Source organism: Schistocerca gregaria, chromosome 2, assembly GCF_023897955.1.
Source record: "Schistocerca gregaria isolate iqSchGreg1 chromosome 2, iqSchGreg1.2, whole genome shotgun sequence".
NCBI classification, from domain to species: Eukaryota; Metazoa; Arthropoda; class Insecta; order Orthoptera; family Acrididae; genus Schistocerca; species Schistocerca gregaria.
Window position 1 is genome coordinate 893,385,442 of NC_064921.1, and position 23,658 is coordinate 893,409,099.

At 41.8% G+C, this 23,658-nt stretch overlaps 2 protein-coding genes across 8 annotated transcripts in view; one reads left to right on the top strand and one right to left on the bottom strand.

The window, feature by feature from the left end:
- LOC126335336 (uncharacterized) overlaps positions 1-23,658 on the top strand; it is a 206,969-nt gene that overhangs the window by 50,220 nt on the left and 133,091 nt on the right. The gene's annotated exons all lie outside the window — the stretch shown is intronic.
- The window catches only part of LOC126335337 (protein Mpv17-like), an 81,810-nt gene that overhangs the window by 39,720 nt on the left and 18,432 nt on the right, over positions 1-23,658 (bottom strand). The window contains exon 1 of one of the 7 annotated variants that reach the window (XM_049998504.1): positions 22,724-22,853. The exons of 5 other annotated variants lie outside the window; for them this stretch is intronic. The gene's annotated coding sequence lies outside the window, so the exon portion shown is untranslated. Of the gene's footprint in view, positions 1-8,435; positions 8,540-22,723; positions 22,854-23,658 lie in introns of those variants that run through there. One more of the 7 variants, XM_049998503.1, reaches the window with a different exon arrangement.

Here is a 23,658-nt window from a genome sequence, read left to right on the forward strand (position 1 = left end):
GCAGCAGAATGATGCCGTCCGTCAAGATTTCTGGGCGTTTGGACTTATTGTGCGCTTCAATTGTTGCAAAGGTCCACAAGGACACGTTCTTCATAAGGTTCTGATGCCTCCCCATTCGATGTCCTTACATATTCGTGACGGTCGACTTGCTTCGTACGAAGAGGTGCACGCCTGTAGTTCCAGAATGAAATTGTCACTCTGCAGCGGAATGTGCGCTGATATGAAACTTCTTGGCAGATTAAAACCGTGTGCCGGACCGTGACCTGAACTCGGGACCTCTGCAGGTTTCGTAGGAGACCTTCTGTGAAGTTTGGAAAGTAGGAGACGATGTACTGGCAGAAGTACAGCTACAAGGACGGGTCGTGAGTCGTGCTTGGGTAGATCAGATGGTAGAGCACTTGCCTGTGAAAGGCAATGGTCCCGAATTCGAGACTTGGTCCTGCGCACAGTTTTAATCTGGCAGGAAGTTTCAATCTTGGTTCCATATGCAATTGCAAACTTTTTCTGTAACACATTGACCCTCTTGTCTCACAATTGGATAAATGTAATCTGAAATAATGAACAGTTTACTTACCTTTTTTCCATCTGTCTCGTTTTCATTTGACGCCCCCTTATAGAAAGAAATTTAAATCACAATTCATTTTTACCATCGGCCAGCAGCGTATTAAGAGGACAGCTCGCAACTGTCACTGGGGCAACGGAGAGAGAGAGAGAGAGAGAGAGAGAGAGACTACTACTACTACTACTACTACTACTACTACGACGACGACGACGAACACATATTGCTCAAAGACGCATAGAAAAATTACGACTAGAACCATTACTCGACTGAAGTATATCCCACTGCTTTAATTTGACAGCTGGTCTTCTCGAGAGCAAAGTTTCCACGTACATTTTCTTTGAAAGTTCTTGTTAAAATGAGGAGTTTTTTGACGCCTTTCTTGCATTGATAAACAAAGTAAGAGCCTGCGGAATACCAGACCAGCTGTGTGGCTGGATTGAAGAGTTTTTAGCAAACAGAACACAGCATGTTGTTCTCAATGGAGAGACGTCTACAGACGTTAAAGTAACCTCTGGCGTGCCACAGGGGAGTGTTATGGCACCATTGCTTTTCACTATATATTGACCTAGTAGATAGTGTCGGAAGTTCGATGCGGCTTTTCGCGGATGATGCTGTAGTATACTGAGAAGTTGCAGCATCAGAAAATTGCAGCGAAATGCAGGAAGATCTGCAAAGGATAGGCGTTTGGTGCACGGAGTGGCGACTGACCCTTAACATAGACAAATGTAATGTATTGCGAATACATAGAGAGAAGGATCTTTTATTGTATGATTATGTGATAGCGGAACTAACAGTAGCAGTTACTTCTGTAAAATATCTGGGAGTATGCGTGCGAAACGATTTGAAGTGGAATGATCATATAAAATTAATTGTTGGTAAGGCGGGTACCAGGTTGAGATTCATTGGGAGAGTCCTTAGAAAATGTAGTCCGTCAACAAAGGAAGTGGCTCACAAAACACTCGTTCGACCTATACTTTAGTATTGCTCATCAGTGTGGGATCCGTGCCAGGTCGGGTTGACGGAGGAGATAGAGAAGACCCAAAGAAGAGAGGCGCGTTTCGTCACAGGGTTATTTGGCAAGCGTGATAGCGTTACGGAGATGTTTAGCAAACTCAAGTGGCAGACTCTGCAAGAGAGGCGCTCTGCATCGCGGTGTAGCTTGCTTTGCAGGTTTCGAGAGGATGCGTTTCTGGAAGAGGTATCGAATATATTGCTTCCCCCTACTTATACCTGCCGAGGAGATCACGAATGAAAAATTAGAGAGATTCGAGCTCGCACGGAGGCTTTCCGGCAGTTGTCCTTCCCGCGAACCACACGCAACTGGAACAGGAAAGGGAGGTAATGACAGTGGCAAGTAAAGTGCCCTCCGCCACACACCGTTGCGTGACTTGCGGAGCATAAATGTAGATGTAGAATGTAGATGTAGATCTGTCTCATACTAACACCCGGTTTCGAGATCACGTACACTGGTAAACTGCGCTGAAAATTGGCGAAGTTGACTGCACTGTGGTGGCAAAGTGAAACTGGACTTACATCGTCAACACATATCATTATGAGAAATATTCCATTATAAGTTAAACCCCTTTTCATGCTACAATGTTGTGTTCAAAAAGGTCGCTCCGATTAACTTGTTATATGTGAAAATTCTGTTTCGATAACTGTTAGATAACGCTACTGTGTAACGGTTCATTTTATTAAGAGTTGTACGGTGTTATCAGGAATCTGTACATTTGGCTTCGGTCATCATAAAACTCCGTATTCTTGCTGCATCTTACAAGTTGTGAGCTGCTGCTGTCACTACTCGTAATTTTTATCATAAAACTAAGATGATAAACTGTCTCTTGTGCACTTCACGTATTCATTGCGCAACTTTATAACAGAATCACACGAGGAGAGACAGACGTATGAGGGGACATTTCTTATCTTCTTCCTACTGAGATCCTAAATTTCGCAATTCATTTTCGGAACATTCTCACTTCTCCTGTCAAAACCGAAAAAAGAAAACATTAAACAGCAACTTAGTGTGTTATATGACGTTATTTCTACAGTTTATCAAAGCTGTGGAACACAATCCACGAAAAATAAATAAATAAATAAATCTTTGATAGATGATGAATGTCTTGAGATATTCCTTCCCTCACTTTCGCATTATGCGGCCTTCTTGTTCGACATATTAAGTTACAGCCTCTGTCATTACTGGCACTTATTTCGTTCTAGCGTTGATGATTCGAGAGTATTTCATATCGCTGCGACCTGCGAATGTGGCATTTTGATGTCTTGCATAATTCTATACTGTTATACCGCCATTCGATGGAATCAGATGCCGAAAGAAGACGTGAACCTCAGTCTTTTCAAATAATAGCCCAGTATCTTAGCCAATGCATTAGTCAGTTACTCATCTTCATTGTGTTCGAACGTCGTTCGTCTCGTATTTTTGTAGCACCATGAACTTGAATATGTGAGAAAACTATGGCAGGTTTTACAAAAATGAAAATTAAAATACAACTACTTAACAAATTTTCTATCTGATTTTTTTAGCACCATGAACATGAATGTCTGAGAAAACTGTAAGAGGGTTTTAAAAAAAATTGAAAATTAAAATACAATTACGTGCACATGTTTTAGAGCTGATGCTTTAAAACTTTAAACAGTAACACACATATGTAACCATCATTATCTGGAAACCCATTAGTGGACATTGATATGGGGTGTGTACACCGTTCGCCTTTATGGGGGCATGAACTCTGCTGGGGACACTTTCAGTGAGGTGTTTCAATGTCTGTGGAGGAATGGCAATCCAGTTTTCCTCAAGAGCTAATATCAGAGCAAGTAGTGATGTTGGAGGCTGGGTCTGGAGCGAAGTCGAGGTTCTAAATCATCTCAAAACTGTTTCATTGGGTACCGGTGAGGACTCTGGGCAAGCCAGTCCATTTGATGAATGTTTTTGCCCACAAACCAGTGCCTCACAGATACTGCTTTGTGAGAGTGCATTGTTATGCTGATACAACTCCGAACTGTTCCTCTACTGTACGCAGTACACAACACCGTAAAACGTGTTCATACGATTCCGCGTTTAATGTTTTCTTAAGCAGAATAAGACGACCACACACTAACCACGAAAAACACTCCCGTAGTATAACACCATCTCCTCCGTACTTCACTGTTGGCACTAAATATAATGGCAGCTCACGTTCTCCAGGCATTCGCCAAATTCATCTTTCCATCGGATTACCACAGGGTACAGCGTGATTCGTCACTCCAAATCATTCATTTCCAATCATCTACAGTTCAATGGCGTCGCTCTTTTCACCATTCAAGCCTCGCTTATAACTGGCTACTGAAATGTATGGATTATGAGGAGATGCTCTCGACCACTGTACTACATACTGTTTAACTCTCTACGCACAGTCGTACTAGCTGGACTTCTGGTAGCACCTTGGAACTCACGAGTGATTCCTCCTGATGATTTCGCGCCATTTTTACAACCTCACAATAATCGACGGCCCCTGTACTTCAGTACGTAAGGTCTGCTGGTCTAGGTTTAACTGTGGACGTTCCTTAGCGTTTCCACTTCATAATCGCGTTACCAACAGCTGACTTGGACAGACTTTAAAATGTTGAAACGCCCCTGGTGGATTTGTTTCTCAGACGCCATCCAGTGCCTGGTTCACGTTCGTAGTCACTGAGCGCTCCTGACCGAGCCATTCTGCTGTATTGCCTCTCTACTGACCTATTTATTTTTTTCACTTTTATTCCCACCTCTGAGGGAGGTCGGCGGGCTGTCTGAGGGCATGCTGGTGTCCTTTTCAGCCATAGGGGTTTTACTTATTTATTTGTTACAATTTGTTTTTCTGGCAAGTGCGTTTGTCATATATGGTTTCCAATCTTGTTAGGACAAGTATTACAGTATATTCCTTTTTTAATGTTTAAGTAACGTTATTTTAATAAAATGTAGGTTTTCATAAAAACAAAAGACTTAAAAAAGACAAAAGGCATATATATGGACAATGAGATCAACAGGAAGTGCAAAATAGCTAAGCAGGGATGGCCAGAGGACAAATGTAAGGATGTAGAGGCTTATCTCAACAGGGGTAAGATAGATACTGCCTACAGGAAAATTAAAGAGACCTTTGGAGAAAAGAGAACCACTTGTATGAATATCAAGAGCTCAGATGGAAACCCAGTTCTAAGCAAAGAGGGGAAAGCAGAAAGGTGGAAGGAGTATATAGAGGGTCTCCACAAGGGCGATGTATTTGAGGACAATATTATGGAAATGGAAGAGGATGTAGATGAAATGGGAGATATGATACTGCGTGAAGAGTTTGACAGAGCACTGAAAGAACTGAGTCGAAACAAGGCCGCCGGAGTAGACAACATTCCATTAGAACTACTGTCGGCCTTGGGAGAGCCAGTCCTGACAAAACTCTACCATATGGTGAGCAAGATGTACGAGACAGGTGAAATACCCTCAGACTTCAAGAAAAAATAATAATTCCGACCCCAAAGAAAGCAGGTGTTGACAGATGTGAAAATTACCGAACTGTCAGTTTAATAAGTCACAGCTGAAAAATACTAACTCGAATTCTTTATAGACGAATGGAAAAGCTGGTAGAAGCCGACCTCGGGGAAGATCAGTTTGGATTCAGTAGAAATGTTGGAACACGTGAGGCAATACTGAACCTACGACTTATCTTAGAAGGAAGATTAATGAAAGGCAAACGTACGTTTCTAGCATTTGTAGACTTAGAAAAAGCTTTTGACAATGTTGACTGGAATACTCTCTTTCAAATTCTAAAGGTGGTAGGGGTAAAATACAGGGAGCGAAAGGCTATTTACAAATTGTACAGAAACCAGATGACAGTTATAAGAGTCGAGAGACATGAAAGGGAAGCAGTGGTTGGGAAGGGAGTGAGACAGGGTTGTAGCCTCTCCCCGATGTTATTCGATCTGTATATTGAGCAAGCAGTAAAGGAAACAAAAGAAAAGTTTTGAGTAGGTATTAAAATCCAGGTAGAAGAAATAAAAACTTTGAGGTTCGCAGATGACATTGTAATTCTGTCAGAGACAGCAAAGGACTTGGAAGAGCAGTTGAACGGAATGGACAGTGTCTTGAAAGGAGGATATAAGATCAACATCAACAAAAACAAAACAATTATAATGGAATGTAGTCGAATTAAGTCGGGTGATGCTGAGGGAATTAGATTAGGAATTGAGACGCTTAAAGTAGTAAAGGAGTTTGTCTATTTGGGGAGCAAAATAATTGATGATGGTCGAAGTAGAGAGTATATAAAATGTAGACTGGCAATGGCAAGGAAAGCGTTTCTGAAGAAGAGAAATTTGTTAACATCGAGTATAGATTTAAGTGTCAGGAAGTCATTTATGAAAGTATTTGTGTGGAGTGTAGCCATGTATGGAAGTGAAACATGGACGATAAATAGTTTGGAAAGGAAGAGAATAGAAGCTTTCGAAATGTGGTGCTACAGAAGAATGCTGAAGATTATATGGGTAGATCACGTAACTAATGAGGAGGTATTGAATAGGATTGAGGAGAGGAGAAGTTTGTGGCACAACTTGACTAGAAGAAGGGGTCGATTAGTAGGACTTGTTCTGAGGCATCAAGGGATCACTAATTTAGCATTGGAGGGCAGCGTGGAGGGTAAAAATCGTAGATGGAGACCAAGAGATGAATACACCAAGCAGATTCAGAAGGACGTAGGTTGCAGTAGGTACTGGGAGATGAAGAAGCTTGCACAGGATAGAGTAGCATGGAGAGCTGCATCAAACCAGTCTCAGGACTGAAGACCGCAAGAACAACATGGACAATAGAAAGGCAATATGAGAAAAATAAGTACATAAGAAGGTTGAAGATATATAAGTGAAGTGTAATTTATAAGCAATTAGAAAATTTAGATTAAATTTTGCCTTCAAAATCCTTAATATGCAAACATACCGACGGCGACATGAGACATTGCTTAAGCAAACTTACCATAAATAAAACAAACATCTACAAAAGTAGGACATGATCATGAAAATGTTGAGTTTGGCGAGCGCCATCTGGCCCCCAGCCCAGCAACAACCATTGACGACATCGAAAAAGTGAAGAAAATGATGATGCCGAATCACTATAATAAAGGCCCTTGATAATGTTGGCATATCACCTGTCTCGTGAAAAGCAATTTTTTCAGCTTTTTTCTTTGGCACGAAACTTGGGCCATTCGAAAGTTCTTGAATTTAGACCAAGAGCAGTGCCGAACGAACATTGCTAGAGAGTTGCTGAATGATGTTCACGTTGTTTCAGGGCTGCTCAAACGGTGACGAAACATAGCTGTATGGATATCACGCCGGAACTAAGATCCAGTCGTCCCAATTGGAACTTCCTGAAGAGCTGAGACCATTCGTCCAATTCGATCGAATGTGCTGCTCCTTGTGCTCTTCGATTTCAGAGATGTAGTGTGCTAGGAGTTTTGCTATCAGTAGTATAGTCAATTGAGAGTATTGCCTGGTTGTCCTATTCCGTCTGCGTGAAGTAATATAGAAACACCTAAACATTTGGCAGAGAAAACCAAGGCAATCGCACCACGACAACGCTCCAGCTCCTGCTTCTAAACTTCACTGCATGGTCGGGAATTTTTGCCCAAAAACAAAACATTATAATGGCTCATTTGCCATACCAAAAATTGCGTTCGAAAAGTGTTGCGACAATTGGCAATAGCATGGTACAAATATATAATACATTGTTATTTGACATTTTCAAATTGGGAGACAGGCGATCTGTTGTGTTAAAATGTGTGGATCAAAACCCTAGGTCACGATCGCTAAAATTCCTTTAGTGAGTATTAGTTTCAGCTTACTGACGAGCCATCTTCAGATCACTAAAAATTATCACGTAATTCAGTGTGGTATCAGCCACCACGCATTACGAACCCCTCTGACATCCGTAATACAGCTACTTCCTTCTTCCTGTAGTGACACACCATATTTACATCCACATATGGACTAAATGATAGTTACTACTGTTAATCATATTGCATTTAAACATAGCTGTGGCAATATGAGCACTGGAGATAAATGGCTGGGCTGACATTGTAAATTATGTAACCATGACGACCTGCATTACTGTGTACATGACAACAAGAGCGATTAAACTCGACAGATTATGATGATATGCAATGCCTGGTGGCTCATACACACTGAATTAATGATCTGAAGATGGGTCGTCAATGAGCTGAAACTAGAAGTCAGTAAAGGAATTTTAGCGATCTTGATCTAGGATTCTGATTTTATTTGTATATCACCTCATGGAGAGTACCTTAAAGGGAACAAAATTAATATTGGCAAATAACTGGATATAATAACGAAATTCTCATGTTATTTTTCTCGTTGTTCTCCTACTTTAGATTATTCCATTAGACGAATAAATATTGCATTCTGGGCAAACATTATTTATCACTTATGCTCCAAATTCGAAGGCGCTACACAAGAAACATGGTTATGGTACCCATCGACGGCACTGCACGTTCGATAGTGATTGTGAAGGATGAATGCTACAGCACATAAAATACAAATGCTCGACGGCATGGATAATTAAACGAGCTACAGCGTTGTGGGTGTCACCTGTTGAAAGGAAAAGATTGAAAAAACGTAGAAGAAAAAGCATGGCCCTTTAAATAGAGAACCTACTCTGTAAGGAAGTCGGATGTGTCATTCCACGGATTTTTGCAATGCAATGTACAACATTATCTTTACCCAATTCGTTCGCGACTTAGGAATAAAAGTTCGATTTCAGCTGAAACAGAGGTAAACAGTGTTTTGCTAAGTGGGTGTCATCCCTTCTCGAACTTCCACATCAATGTACATAAGAATATAGTCCTACCTCAGACACAGAGCGATCCAAGGAAGTTCGCAGCACCCGAGAGGATGCCGTCAGGTGGAGAGCACAATGACAAACTACACAAACGTTTCACGGTGCTGCTGTTTTCATACGTGAATATCCAGTTGACCTCGACGCGGATATTCGGTTTGATACCACAGATAAGAAAATGACGCAGCGCTATTATACCCACTTTAACGAGGGCAACGTACATATCTTTTAATTGCATAACAGAGATGGTTGGTAAAAGTGTAACTCGTGTGTTACTGAACGTCGAAACATTCTCTGGAAACAATTTTTGTTATTACGATATCAAAGCGTAATACACTTACAGTAATAACGTCCAGATACTCTTGAGAGCAACTTTGATGTATCCGTCCTGCTCAAAAGTATTACGACCGTACCGATTTATTTTTTCCACTGTTTGCTTACTTCGTTTCGGATGAATACCGGGATGGTTCCTTCTACATGGCTTATGATATTGCGTGCGAGCTCTCCAACTTTCCTTATTTTATTACGGTGATTGTTTCTCCCTCTGTAGATCGGCGTCAAAAAATATTCTCGCACTCGTAGGAGAAAGCTGGTGATTGAAATTTCGTAAGAAGATTCCGCCGCAACGAGAAACGCCTTCGTTTTAATGATATCCATCCCAAATCCTGTATCATGTCAGTGACATTCTCTCCTCTATTTCTCGATAGTACAAAATGTGCTACTCTTTTTTTGAACTTTTTCGATGTACCCCTTTAATTCTATCTGGTAAGGATCCAATACCGCGAGGCAGTACTCCAAAAGAGGACGAACAGGCGTAGTGTAGGCAGTCTCTTTAGTAAATCTGTCACATTTTCTAACGCAGTCTGTGGTTTGATTTCCCCACAACATTTTCTGTCTTCTTTACAATCAAAGTTATTTGTAATTGTAATTTCTACGTATATAGTCCCCCCCCCCCCCCCCCCCCCCCCATGAACCATGGACCTTGCCATTGGTGGGGAGGCTTGTGTGCCTCAGCGATACAGATGGCCGTACTGTAGGTGCAACCACAACGGAGGGGTATTTGTTGAGAGGCCAGACAAACGTGTGGTTCCTGAAGAGGGGCAGCAGCCTTTTCAGTAGTTTCAGGGGCAACAGTCTGGATGATTGACTGATCTGGCCTTGTAACACTAACCAAAACGGCCTTGCTGTGGTGGTACTGCGAACGGCTGAAAACAAGGGAAAGGACAAACTACGGCCGTAATTTTTCCCGCGGGCATGCAGCTTTACTGTATGGTTAAATGATGATGGCGTCCTCTTGGGTAAAATATTCCGGAGGTAAAATAGTCCCCCATTCGGATCTCCGGGCGGGGACTACTCAAGAGGACGTCGTTATCAGGAGAAAGAAAACTGGCGTTCTACCGATCGGAGCGTGGAATGTCAGATCCCTTAATCGGGCAGGTAGGTTAGGAAATTTAAAAAGGGAAATGGATAGGTTAAAGTTAGATATAGTGGGAATTAGTGAAGTTCGGTGGCAGGAGGAACAAGACTTCTGGTCAGGTGACTACAGGGTTATAAACACAAAATCAAATAGGGGTAATGCAGGAGTAGGTTTAACAATGAATAGGAAAATAGGAATGCAGGTAAGCTACTACAAACAGCATAGTGAACGCATTATTGTGGCCAAGATAGATACGAAGCCCACACCTACTACAGTAGTACAAGTTTATATGCCAACTAGCTCTGCAGATGACGAAGAAATTGAAGAAATGTATGATCAAATAAAAGAAATTATTCAGATAGTGAAGGGAGATGAAATTTTAATAGTCATGGGTAACTGGAATTCGGTAGTAGGAAAAGGGAGATAGATTATATAATGGTAAGACAGAGATTTAGGAACCAGGTTTTAAATTGTAGGACATTTCCCGGGGTAGATGTGGACTCTGACCACAATCTATTGGTTATGAACTGTAGATTAAAACTGAAGAAACTACAAAAAGGTGCTAATTTAAGGAGATGGGACCTGGATAAACTGAAAGAACCAGAGGTTGTACAGAGTTTCAGGGAGAGGATAAGGGAACAATTGACAGGAATGGGTGAAAGAAGTACAGTAGCAGAAGAATGGGTAGCTCTGAGGGATGAAGTAGTGAAGGCAGCAGAGGATCAAGTAGGTAAGAAGACGAGGGCTAGTAGAACTCCTTGGATTACAGAAGAAATATTGAACTTAATTGATGAAAGGAGAAAATATAAAAATGCAGTAAATGAAGCAGGCAAAATAGGAATACAAACGTTTCAAAAATGAGATCGACAGAAAGTGCAAATGGCTAAGCAAGGATGGCTAGAAGACACTGTCCATTCCATTCAACTGCTTTTCCAAGTCCTTTGCTGTCTCTGACAGAATTACAATGTCATCGGCGAACCTCAAAGATTTTATTTCTTCTCCATAAATTTTAATACCTACTCCAAATTTTCCTTTTGTTTCCTTTACTGCTTGCTCAATATACAGATTGAATAACATCGGGGAGAGGCTACAACCCTGTCTCACTCCCTTCTCAACCACTGCTTCCCTTTCATGTCCCTCGACTCTTATACTGCCATCTGGTTTCTGTACAAATTTTAAATAGCCTTTCGCTCCCTATATTTTACCCCTGCCACCTTCAGAATTTGAAAGAGAGTATTCCAGTCAACATTGTCAAAAGCTTTCTCTAAGTCTACAAATGGTAGAAACGTAGGTTTGCCTTTTCTTAATCTTTCTTATAAGATAAGTCGTAAGGTTAGTATTGCCTCACGTGTTCCAACGTTACTGCGGAATCCAAACTGATCTTCCCCAAGGTCCGCTTCTACCAGTCTTTCCATTCGTCTGTAAAGAATTCGTGTTAGTATTTTGCAGCTGTGACTTATTAAACTGATAGTTTGGTAATTTTCACATCTGTCAACACCTGCTTTCTGTGGGATTGGAATTATTATATTCTTCTTGAAGTCTGAGGGTATTTCGCCTGTCTCATACATCTTGCTCACCAGATGGTAGAGTTTTGTCACGACTGGATCTCCCAAGGCCGTCAGTAGTTGTAATGGAATGTTGTCTACTCCCGGGGCCTTGTTTCGACTCAGGTCTTTCAGTTCTCTGTCAAACTCTTCCCGCACTATTGTATCTCCCATTTCATCTTCATCTGTATCCTCTTCCATTTCCAGTACATCGCACTTGTATAAACCTTCTATATACTGCTTCCACCTTTCCGCCTTCCCTTCTTTGCTTAGAACTGGGTTTCCATCTGAGCTCTTGATATTCATACAAGTGGTTCTCTTTTCTCCAAAGGTCTCTTTAATTTTCCTGTAGGCAGTATCTATCTTACCCCTAGTGAGATAAGCCTCTACATCCTTACATTTGTCCTCTAGCCATACCTGCTTAGCCATTTTGCATTTCCTTTTGATCACATTTTTGAGACGTTTGTATTCCTTTTTGCCTGCTTCATTTATTGCATTTTTATATTTTGTCCTTTCATCAATTAAATTCAATATTTCTTCTGTTACCCACGGATTTCTATTGGCCCTCGTCTTTTTACCTACTTCATCTTCTGCTGCCTTCACTACTTCATCCCTCAGAGCTACCCTTCTTCTTTTACTGTATTTTTTTCCTCCATTCCTCTCAATTGTTCCCTTATGCTCTCTCTGAAGCTCTCTACAACCTCTGGTTTTTTTCAGTTTATCCAGGTCCCATCTCCTTAAATTAGCACCTTTTTGTAGTTTCTTCAGTTTTAATCTACAGTTCATAACCAATAGATTGTGGTCAGAGTCCACATCTGCCCCTGGAAATGTCTTACAATTTAAAACCTGGTTCCTAAATCTCTGTCTTACCATTATATAATCTATCTGATACCTTTTAGTATCTCCAGGATTCTTCCATGTATACAACCTTCTTTTATGATTCTTGAACCAAGTATTAGCTATGATTAAGTTATGCTCTGTGCAAAATTCTACCAGACGACTTCCTCTTTTATTTCTTCCCCCCAAACCATATTCACCTACTATGTTTCCTTCTCTCCCTTTTCCTACTGACGAATTCCAGTCACCCATGACTATTTTCGTCTCCCTTCACTACCTGAATAATTTCTTTTATCTCATCATACATTTCCTCAATTTCTTCATCATCTGCAGAGCTAGTTGGCATATAAACTTTTACTACTGTAGTAGGCATGGGTTTTTGTGTCTATCTTGGCCACAATAACGCGTTCACTACACTGTTTGTAGTAGCTTACCCGCACTCCTATTTTTTATTCATTATTAAACCTACTCCTTCATTACCCCTATTTTATTTTGTATTTATAACCTTGTATTCACCTGACCAGAAGTCTTGTTCCTCCTGCCACCGAACTTTACTAATTCCCACTATATCTAACTTTAACCTATCCATTTCCCTTTTTAAATTTTCTAATCTACCAGCCGTTCGCAGTACCAGCACAGCAAGGCCGTTTTGGTTAATGTTACAAGGCCAGATCAGTCAATCATGCAGACTGTTGGCCCTGCAACTACTGAAAAGGCTGCTGCCCCTCTTCAGCAACCACACGTTTGTCTGGCCTCTCAACAGATACCCCTCCGTTGTGGTTGCACCTACGGTACGGCTATCTGTATCGCTGAGTCACGCAAGCCTCCCCACCAACGGCAAGGTCCATGGTTCATGGGAGGGGGGGGGGGGGGGGGGGGGGGACCTTACACATATGTGTTCTACATCTACATCTACATCCATACTCTGCAAGGCACCTGACGGTGTGTGGCGGAGGGTACCCTGAGTACCTCTATCGGTTCTCCCTTCTATTCCAGTCTCGTATTGTACGTGGAAAGAAGGTTTGTCGGTATGCTTCTGTGTGGGCTCTAATCTCTCTGATTTTATCCTCATGGTCTCTTCGCGAGATATACGTAGGAGGGAGCAATATACTGCTTGACTCTTCGGTGAAGGTATGTTCTCTAAACTTCAACAAAAGCCCGTACCGAGCTACTGAGCGTCTCTCCTGCAGTCTTCCACTGGAGTTTATCTATCATCTCCGCAACGCTTTCGCGATTACTAAATGATCCTGTAACGAAGCGCGCTGCTCTCCGTTGGATCTTCTCTATCTCTTCTATCAACCCTATCTGGTGCGGATCCCACACTGCTGAGCAGTATTCAAGCAGTGGGCGAACAAGCGTACTGTAACCTACTCCCTTTGTGGTCGGATTGCATTTCCTTAGGATTCTTCCAATGAATCTCAGTCTGGCATCTGCTTTACCGACGATCAACTTTATATGATCATTCCATTTTAAATCACTCCTAATGCGTACTCCCAGATAATTTATGGAATTAACTGCTTCCAGTTGCTGACCTGCTATTTTGTAGCTAAATGATAAGGGACCTATCTTTCTATGTATTCGCATCACATTACACTTGTCTACATTGAGATTCAATTGCCATTCCGTGCACCATGCGTCAATTCGCTTCAGATCCTCCTGCATTTCAGTACAATTTTCCATTGTTGCAACCTCTCGATACACCACAGCATCATCTGCAAAAAGCCTCAATGAACTTCCGATGTCATCCATCAGGTCATTTATGTATATTGTGAATAGTAACGGTCCTATGACACTCCCCTGCGGCACACCTGAAATCAATCTTACTTCGGAAGACTTCTCTCCATTGAGAATGACATGCTGCGTTCTGTTATCTAGGAACTCCTCAATCCAATCACACAATTGATCTGATAGTCCGTATGCTCTTACTTTGTTCATTAAACGACTGTGGGGAACTGTGTCAAACGCCTTGCGGAAGTCAAGAAACACGGCATCTACCTGTGAACCCGTGTCTAAGGCCCTCTGAGTCTCGTGGACGAATAGCGCGAGCTGGGTTTCACACGATCGTCTTTTTCGAAACCCATGCTGATTCCTACAGAGTAGATTTCTAGTCTCCAGAAAAGACATTATACTCGAACGTAATACGTGTTCCAAAATTCTACAACTGATCGACGTTAGAGATATAGGTCTATAGTTCTGCACATCTGTTCGACGTCCCTTCTTGAAAACGGGGATGACCTGTGCCCTTTTCCAATCCTTTGGAACGCTTCGCTCTTCTAGAGACCTACGGTACACCGCTGCAAGAAGGCGGGCAAGTTTCTTCGCGTACTCTGTGTAAAATCGAACTGGTATCCCATCAGGACCAGTGGCTTTTCCTCTTTTGAGCGATTTTAATTGTTTCTCTATCCCTCTGTCGTCTATTTCGAAATCTACCATTTTGTCAACTGTTCGACAATCTAGAGAAGGAAGCACAGTGCAGTCTTCCTCTGTGAAACAGCTTTGGAAGAAGACATTTAGTATTTCGGCCTTTAGTCTGTCATTCTCTGTTTCAGTACCATTTAGGTCACAGAGTGTCTGGATATTTTGTTTTGATCCACCTACCGCTTTGACATAGGACCAAAATTTCTTAGGATTTTCTGCCAAGTCAGTACATAGAACTTTACTTTCGAATTCATTGAAAGCCTCTCGCTTAGCCCTCCTCACACTACATTTCGCTTCGCGTAATTTTTGTTTGTCTGCAAGGCTTTGGCTATGTTTATGTTTGCTGTGAAGTTCCCTTTGCTTCCGCAGCAGTTTTCTAACTCGGTTGTTGTACCACGGTGGCTCTTTCCCATCTCTTACGACCTTGCTTGGCACATACTCATCTAACGCATATTGTACGATGGTTTTGAACTTTGTCCACTGATCCTCAACACTATCTGTACTTGAGACAAAACTTTTGTGTTGAGCCGTCAGGTACTCTGTAATCTGCTTTTTGTCACTTTTGCTAAACAGAAAAATCTTCCTACCTTTTTTAATATTTCTATTTACGGCTGAAATCATCGATGCAGTAACCGCTTTATGATCGCTGATTCCCTGTTCTGCATTAACTGATTCAAATAGTTCGGGTCTGTTTGTCACCAGAAGGTCTAATATGTTATCGCCACGAGTCGGTTCACTGTTTAACTGCTCAAGGTAGTTTTCAGATAAAGCACTTAAAATATTTCACAGGATTCTTTGTCCCTGCCACCCGGTATGAACGTTTGAGTCTCCCAGTCTATATCCGGCAAATTAAAATCTCCACCCAGAACTATAACATGGTGGGGAAATCTACTCGAAATATTTTCCAAATGATTCTTCAGGTGCTGAGCCACAACAGCTGCTGAGCCAGGGGGCCTATAGAGACATCCAATTACCATGTCTGAGCCTGCTTTAACTGTGACCTTCACCCAAATCATTTCGCAATTCGAATCTCCGTCAATTTCTTTCGATACTATTGCACTTCTTATCGCTATAAACACGCTTCCCCCTTCACTGTCCGGCCTGTCTCTGCGGTATACATTCCAATCTGAGTTTAGGATTTCATTACTGTTTACATGTGGTTTCAGCCAACTTTCTGTCCCTAGTACTATATGGGCGTTGTGACCGTTTATTAATGAGAGCAGTTCTGGGACCTTTCTATAGACGCTCCTGCAGTTTACTATTAGCACATTAATATTGTTATTCCCTGTTGCATTTTGCCTACTTCTGCCTTGCCGCGTCTCAGGAGGCGTCTTGTCGGGCCTAGGGAGAGAATCCTCTAACCTAAAAAAAAAACCCATGTGCACTTCACACGTACTCCGCTACCCTCTTAGCCGCTTCCGGCGTGTAGTGCACGCCTGACCTTTTCAGGGGGACCCTACATTTCTCCACCCGATAGCGAAGGTCGAGAAATTTGCACCCCCGCTCTCCGCAGAATTGTCTGAGCCTCTGGTTTAAGCCTTCCACTCGGCTCCAAACCAGAGGACCGCGATCGGTTCTGGGAACGATACTACAAATAGTTAGCTCTGATTCCACCCCGCGAGCGAGGCTTTCCGCCTTCACCAACTCCGCCAACCGCCTGTACGAACTGAGGATGACCTCTGAACCCAGACGGCAGGAGTCATTGGTGCCGACATGAGCAACAATTTGCAGTCGGGTGCACCCAGTGCTCTCTATCGCCGCCGGTAGGGCCTCCTCCACATCTCGGATGAGACCCCCCGGCAAGCAGACAGAGTGAACACTGGCCTTCTTCCCCGACCTTTCCGCTAGTTCTCTAAGGGGCTCCATCACCCGCCTAACGTTGGAGCTCCCAATATCTAATAAACCCCTCCCCCCCGTGTGCCTGCTCGGACCTTGCTGAAGGAGCAGCCACATGTCCACTCACAGGCAGAGCGGGCGATGCCACACGGCCAGCCTCCACATTGACCCTCCGCCTCGTGCGCCGCGAACGCCGCTGAACCCGCCACTCCCCTTGGGGAGAGGGTGGCCCAACCGCGCCCGGTACCCGCGAAGATGCCTCGACAGCAGGGACAGTGGGTGACGCATGTAACATCTGGGGTGTACCTTGCGACGCACCAGACTCCCCACTAAATCGTTTTGCAGTTTGTTTTGATCTTCTTATGACTATAAGGAACAACACAGGGCCTATAACACTACCTTGGGGGACGCCAGAAATCACTTCTGACTTACGTGATGACTTTCCGTCATTTACCACAAACTGTCACCTTTCTGACAGGAAATTGCGAATCCAGTTACGTAACTGGGACGATATTCCATAAGCACGTAATTTCACAACAAGCCGCTTGTGTGGAACAGTGTCAAAAGCCTTCTGGAAAACTAGAAGGAATCAATTTGAAAACCCTTGTCAATAGCATTAGCACTTCGTGTGAGCAAATAGCTCGTTGTGTTTCACATGAACGATGTTTTCTAAATCCGATTTCATCTTGAGTCAATAGACCATTCTCTTCGAGGTTATTCATAATGTTCACACACAATATATGTTCCAAAATCCTGCTGCGCATCGACGTTAATGATACGGGCCTGTAATTTAGTGGATTACTTCTACTATCTTTCTTGAATATTGGTGTGAACTGTCCAACTTTCTAGTCTTTGGGCACGGATCTTTCGTCGAGCGGATCGTTCTGTATGATTGTTAAGTATGGAGCTAGTGCATCAGCATAATCTGAAACGAACCTAATTGGTATACAGTCTGGGTCGGAAGACTTGCTTTTATTAAGTGATTAAGTGGCTTCACTACTCCGAAGACATCAACTACTGAGTTACTCATGTTCTCATCTGTTCTTGATCCGAATACTGGAATATTTATTTTATCTACTTTGGAGAAGTCCGTGTTTAGTAACTATGCTTTGGCAGTACGACTAGGATCTGTTTGGATTGGCCGGTTTCGAGACAAAGTTTCGTTGTGAAAACCATTATAGGCATCCCGGATTTGAAGTCCGTGCTTAATTCAGAGCGTCTGTAAAAGATTGCCTATCTTGGAAATTTTGCGCTCGTTTAAATTTGGCATGGGATTTTCGTTGTTTCTGCAACAGCGTTCTGACCCGCTCCGTCGTTTGTTAATTAACTGCCGGCTGGTGTAGCCGAGCGGTTCTAGGCGCTTCAGTATGAAACCGCCCGACTGCTAAGGTCGTAGGTTCGAATCCTGCCTTGGGCATGGATGTGTGTGATATCCTTAGGGTAGTTAGATTTAAATAGTTCTAAGTTCTAGGGGACTGATGACCTCAGATGTTTAGTCCCACAGTGCTCCGAGCCATTTGAACCATTTTTTTGTTAATTAACTTGTTGTAAGTCTCTCAACTGCTGTCCATACTATTTCTTTGAATTCAAGACACATCTGGTCGACACTTACATCGTTAATTTGGACGGAGTGGAGATTGTGTCTCAGGAAGGCGTACAAGTGAATTTTTGCCTGCTTTTTTGAACAGGTACATTTTTGTTGGGTGGTTACAACATTCAGTCTCGCTACGAGAACCCTGTGTTCTCTAATCCCTGTATCTGTTTTGATGCTCTTTGTTAGCTCAGGATTATTTGTTGCTAAGAGGTCAAGTGTGTTTTCACAACCGTTTACTATTCGCTTCGGCTCATGAACTAAATGCTCGCAATAATTTTCAGAGAACGCGTTTAGCACGATTTTGAAAGATGTTTTACGCGTACCTCGGCAATTAAACATATTTTCGCTAACATATTGACGGTGAATAAAAGTCACCACCAACTATGGTTGTATGAGTCGGGTACGTGTTTAAAGTTAAACTAAAGTTTTCTTTGAACGTTTCAGCAACTGTGCCTTCTGAGTTGGGAGGTCGGCGTAAGAATCTAATTATTATTTTATTCCGGTTACCAAAAATGAGATCTGCCCATGCTAACTCACAGGAAATATCGACTTCAATTTCGCTACAAGATAAACTACTACTAACAGCAACAAACACGATACTGCTAACTGTGTTTAGCCTATCCTTTCTGAACACCTTTAGGTTCTTCCCAAAACTTTCGGCTGAACTTATCTGCGGCTTTAGTGTTTTCATTGCCTATAACTATTTGAGTAACAGTGGTTCCTATTAGCGCTTGGAGAGCTCTGGTACTTTCACAACACAGCTACAACAGTTTACAATTGTTATACCGGTGGTTCCTGGAACGACTGAAGACCTTTTTGTGTTTACACTCCCCAGTCCACGCAACACAGCCCCTACAACCCGTACAGCTGCCTCCTGACCTATTCAGCAGAACCCGAAACCCAGCCACCCTATGATGCAAGTCGACGAATATGCAGCCTACACGGTCGCGGAATCACCGAAACCTCTGATTTAGACCTTTCCCTCGGTTCTGTACCAGAGGTCCGTTATCGGCCCTGTCGACTATGCTGCAAATGGTATAGACGCTGTATTTCCTGGTGTCCGACAGAGATCACGATTCCGTCTCTGGAATTTTGAACATATGAAAGCATACTGATGATGAATCACTGCGGAAACAATTCACAAGCGCATATTCTTAATTACGTTGTTGCATCGACCTCTTCATGAACCATCTTCGCCCGTTCAGAGTGGAGCGCATAAACACTGGATCTGTGATGGAGGGCAGCTGGACTAAAATCTCTGTCCAGTTATCCTGATTTAGCATTTCAAGGCGTGCTAAAATTTCATTCACCAACGTCAAAACCTATTCTTTGAACCATGCATTTCCACTTAAACTACTACTCCGCCTCTTAATTTATGTGGGATGACTAAAGGACTCTAAACACCATGTAAAGGCTGGATGTGAACTCTACAATGGTTGTTCATAGAGTTTTCTTTAGTGGCTTATCTAAGGCTCTCACAGCCTTCAGTAGTTCGTTGCTGAGTAGTCTCATTCCTCAAAGGAGTGAACAGAGAATTCAACAAAACGAAAATGTACCTCAGAAACTTCGTAGTAGGTATTCTTTGCACAGGAGTTTAGAAACATTGGTGTACGATTCTTGCATCAACGAACTGGTCTTCGTAGTGTACTCCATGGGCAGCTCGGCCAACAGATATGATACCAATGGACTTTTTCTCCTGGGATTACCTGAAGACTCTTTCTTAATCAACGACAGTCGAATACAAACATGAATGGATCTGGCTACTAGGATTGTCTCTGTTGCATTGCTGTCATGATCAAAATAGAATATCTGATCAGAATGTTCGACATTTTGCACAGTTGCACAAAAGAAACAGTTTTGTGTTAGTGGATGCTTCTGTCACTACATTGTTGGAAATTCCTCGATTATTAATGAAAAAAGAAATTGTGGATATTCTACAGTATTTGTCGTTTGAAGACGTCATGAAGCCGAATAACACGACAAATAAATACTGTAAAAAACTATAGCTGGTGTTTTTATTGATAGACAACTTTGCAATGTAACTGAATAAATATTGAACAATGTCGATACATTGTCCATCATTCGTCTAATTTCTTACGTAGATTTATGGAAGCAAGTTTTATCAGCCATCAGCATACAATTAGCAGCTAATTATTTTTTATTGCAAACTCAATCAGGCAACACTCGGAGATATTGTATGCCGATTTATCAACATTCACTTACTCTGGCGCTAACCACTGTAATGTAAGTAACAAACCACTCAGCAAACATTGCTGAAGAAGTTCTGAAGTATGTCGGTGCTGTTCCTATTCGTTCTTTATTAAGTCTCCCATCTGCTTGGGGGTCTCTCTGAATGATCCAACAATTAAAATCCTGGGTACGTATTCTGAAGGAAAATGGTTACAGAGGGCAGAAACAGTGGTTAACAGGGAAATGACAGAGGGGGTAAATTATTTTAAATCTTGAGGTGTGGTATTACATCCCCAAGCAAATTTCAAGCCAGTTTAGACGGTATCCAAATATATAGAAAAAGAACAAACATTACTCAAAGGAAAGTTTATATTTGAAGAGCTCTGCAAACGCGCAACAAATCGGAGGAGAGCAGACGGAGGGGAAGTACGAAAACAGTGATTTGGCGACTGTAGCTTGGAGGAAATTTTGCAGTGTTCGTAGATTAAGTAACGTAAAGGATGTTTCGAGTGTTCCCCTAATCAAGAAATGGATCAAAACGTTTCAGGAGACCCGGGTCAACACTGGCCAACAAATTCCGGGCGACCGAGGCAACCAAGAAAGGGCGAATCCATGGACAGAGTAAATCATTCTGTTAGTGACGATCCACTTGTAAGCATGCAATTTCTTTAAAGGTGAACAGTCAATCACTCCACCGATTTCTGCAAAAAGACCTTAAACTGCACCCTAACAAAGTCCAATTGGTGCAAGAATTAAAGCAACAGAATGCCAGACATAGGCTGCAGTTCGTTAATGATCTGACTGAGTGCCCTTCATTTAACAGCATCTTGTTTTCTGACGAGGATTATTTTCACCTGAACGGTCATGTCAATAAACAAAACTGCCTGGAGGGGTGACATAATTAGGCCCCCACGCTATCCAGAAATGCGCCCTATGGATTTTTTTTTTCTTATCGGTATGTGTCAAATCTAAAATGTATGTTAATAATTCAACTTCTCTGGAACAACCGAAAGAAAATATCCATAGCGAAGTGGCAATCACCCCAGTGTCTACGCGCCGAGCCGTCATGCAAAATTTTGTTCATCGTTTAAATGAACGCCGTAGGCGTGCTGAATTGCATTTAAGTGACATTTTTAAGAAGTAAATTTCTAAATTGTATTTTCCATAATAAAAATAGATTTGTCCAAAGACTTCAAACTCGATTTTGTTTTGACACATTACGTTTAAACATTCTTTTGAGGCACACTGTACTTTAGGGTATACGTAAGCAAATACCTTAATCTTAGTATTTACAGCAGTATCTCGACATCAGTACAGACGCAGGTTTTCCATAAAGAACAATCATGGGCGTTCGCATAAATTTTTCCAAGATGGGCAAGAAATGTTTCCATGTTTGAAATAACTCTTTCGGCGAGTTTGAAACAAGCCGTTTCCCAAAAACAAAAACTGAAGTAGACAACAAGTGCACAAACATCTTATATCTTAAAAGATTCCTAGTTTTCCACTTTCTGTTTCTTAGGTAGATTACTTTGATATATAAATGCTAACCATATTTCAACAGTCCATACAAAGTTCATCCTTTTATGTTACTTATGTAATATGAATGGCATATTTTCGATTCCACAATCAGATATTGCAACTTTATGTGATTAAATCCAAGGTATCCTATGTATTATGAAATAACACTTGAAATGTTCTCAGTAAAATATTTAGTCATAGGTAGTTCCATAATATTAACTTGAAACTGAAAATTAAAAATCTGAACTAGAAAACAAGCAAGAGTGATTGAGAATTGTTGAATATCTAGAACTGAATAAACTGGCAATAAACATTTAAAAGAAGTCTTATTCAACTTATGCGCCTAATAAAATCAGGTGATGCCATAACACTTTGCTTACAGGACTTCATATTAATGAGAATTGCACTGCTGTCATGTTTTCTATATTTTTATTTTCTGTTTACTGTTGTTGTTTACTTATGTCCTTAGTCCTGCAATATGTTAAATGTTGGTTAACACAACTCAAGCTGAACAAAGTGTTTCTTGAAAATGATATTTTGTGGGTTGGTTAGGTAAAGCATAGCCTACAGACAGTATACTCTTACACAATGTAGGAAATCTCCCGAAACCTCACTCAAACTGACCAGTAGAATCGACTTCTAAAAACCTAGACCTGAACTAAGGCAGTCTTCGCCTGTCCAGTTTATCACATTATTGTGCAGCCATGCCGACTAGACCTGGATAATTAATAGCTCTATGACATCACGTTGCCCTGTGTTACATCCCAAACAAAGTTGAGGCCCCAATTTGTCGAGAGAACATCTTTTCAAATTTTAAATTTCACTTTTTTCTCCAGTCTTCTAGTGCGAAAAATTGTTTGTTTTATCGACAGATCCTTTGTTCCTATAAATTAAGTATAAATTTACAAATCTACATGGGTATGTCCTACAAAGTCTACTACAATACCTCAGACGTATAAAACTGAATGTAGAACTAGCAAGCGATCATGGGTCTGTTTCGTCCACAGAGAAACAGCTGAGTACTGTTGCGAATCAGTTGTGCAGCTGGGGCGGGACGCATCCTTGAGATAACTGAGGACAGATGACAGGCATGTATTACACGACCACAATATTATTGAACCTGACCTCCTGTGGCCATTAACGGAAACAGGCGGTGATGTTACAGTAAACAAATACTGTGATTACTAAGGAAAACACATCACACTATAAACGATTTTAAGACCGCCGTGTGTTTACTGTCCAGTGTTTCAGTTCATCCTCGTGAAATGTCATGATAACAATTCACGATAGGTCACCTGAAGCGCCCTCTCTTCCAGATGCAATAATATTGTGGTCGACTGATACCCTGAAGCCATGTTTATGTTATGTTGGAAATCAGCGTATAACGGTGTTGGATCTGTCCCTTTCTACAGCTTGATAAGAGCTGCACGAGGAAGTGACAGAGAAGAGACTGAGGGTTCTATTTCTGCAATACTCTATAAGGTTGCGCACCCAACTTGACTGCAAAATATCGCTGAAACCTCTGCCACACTGACTGGCACAATTTCCCAATTTCCCGTGGAAAAAAATTGTAATTGCTTAAGTCACAGTATGAGGGAAGATTGGAAAGTAACTTTCAATAATTTTTTTACCAGGAAGATTAATAGGTAATAAAAAATCACAAATGAACTTACTTGCATCTTTTACCTACTTTCCACACCATAGGAAATGTTGAAATGCTGCGATAAGTTAAGCATTTACATGCGCCAGTCGTTCGAAATATCTGCCTTAATGGCTCCGACATTCTGGAGGTTGCAGCTATTACCATCTGCCCGGAGCATGGCAGATCACTAAGGTTCTCAAGGCCCTCTTGGAAGAATGCGCACCTCCTAGAGATATTGC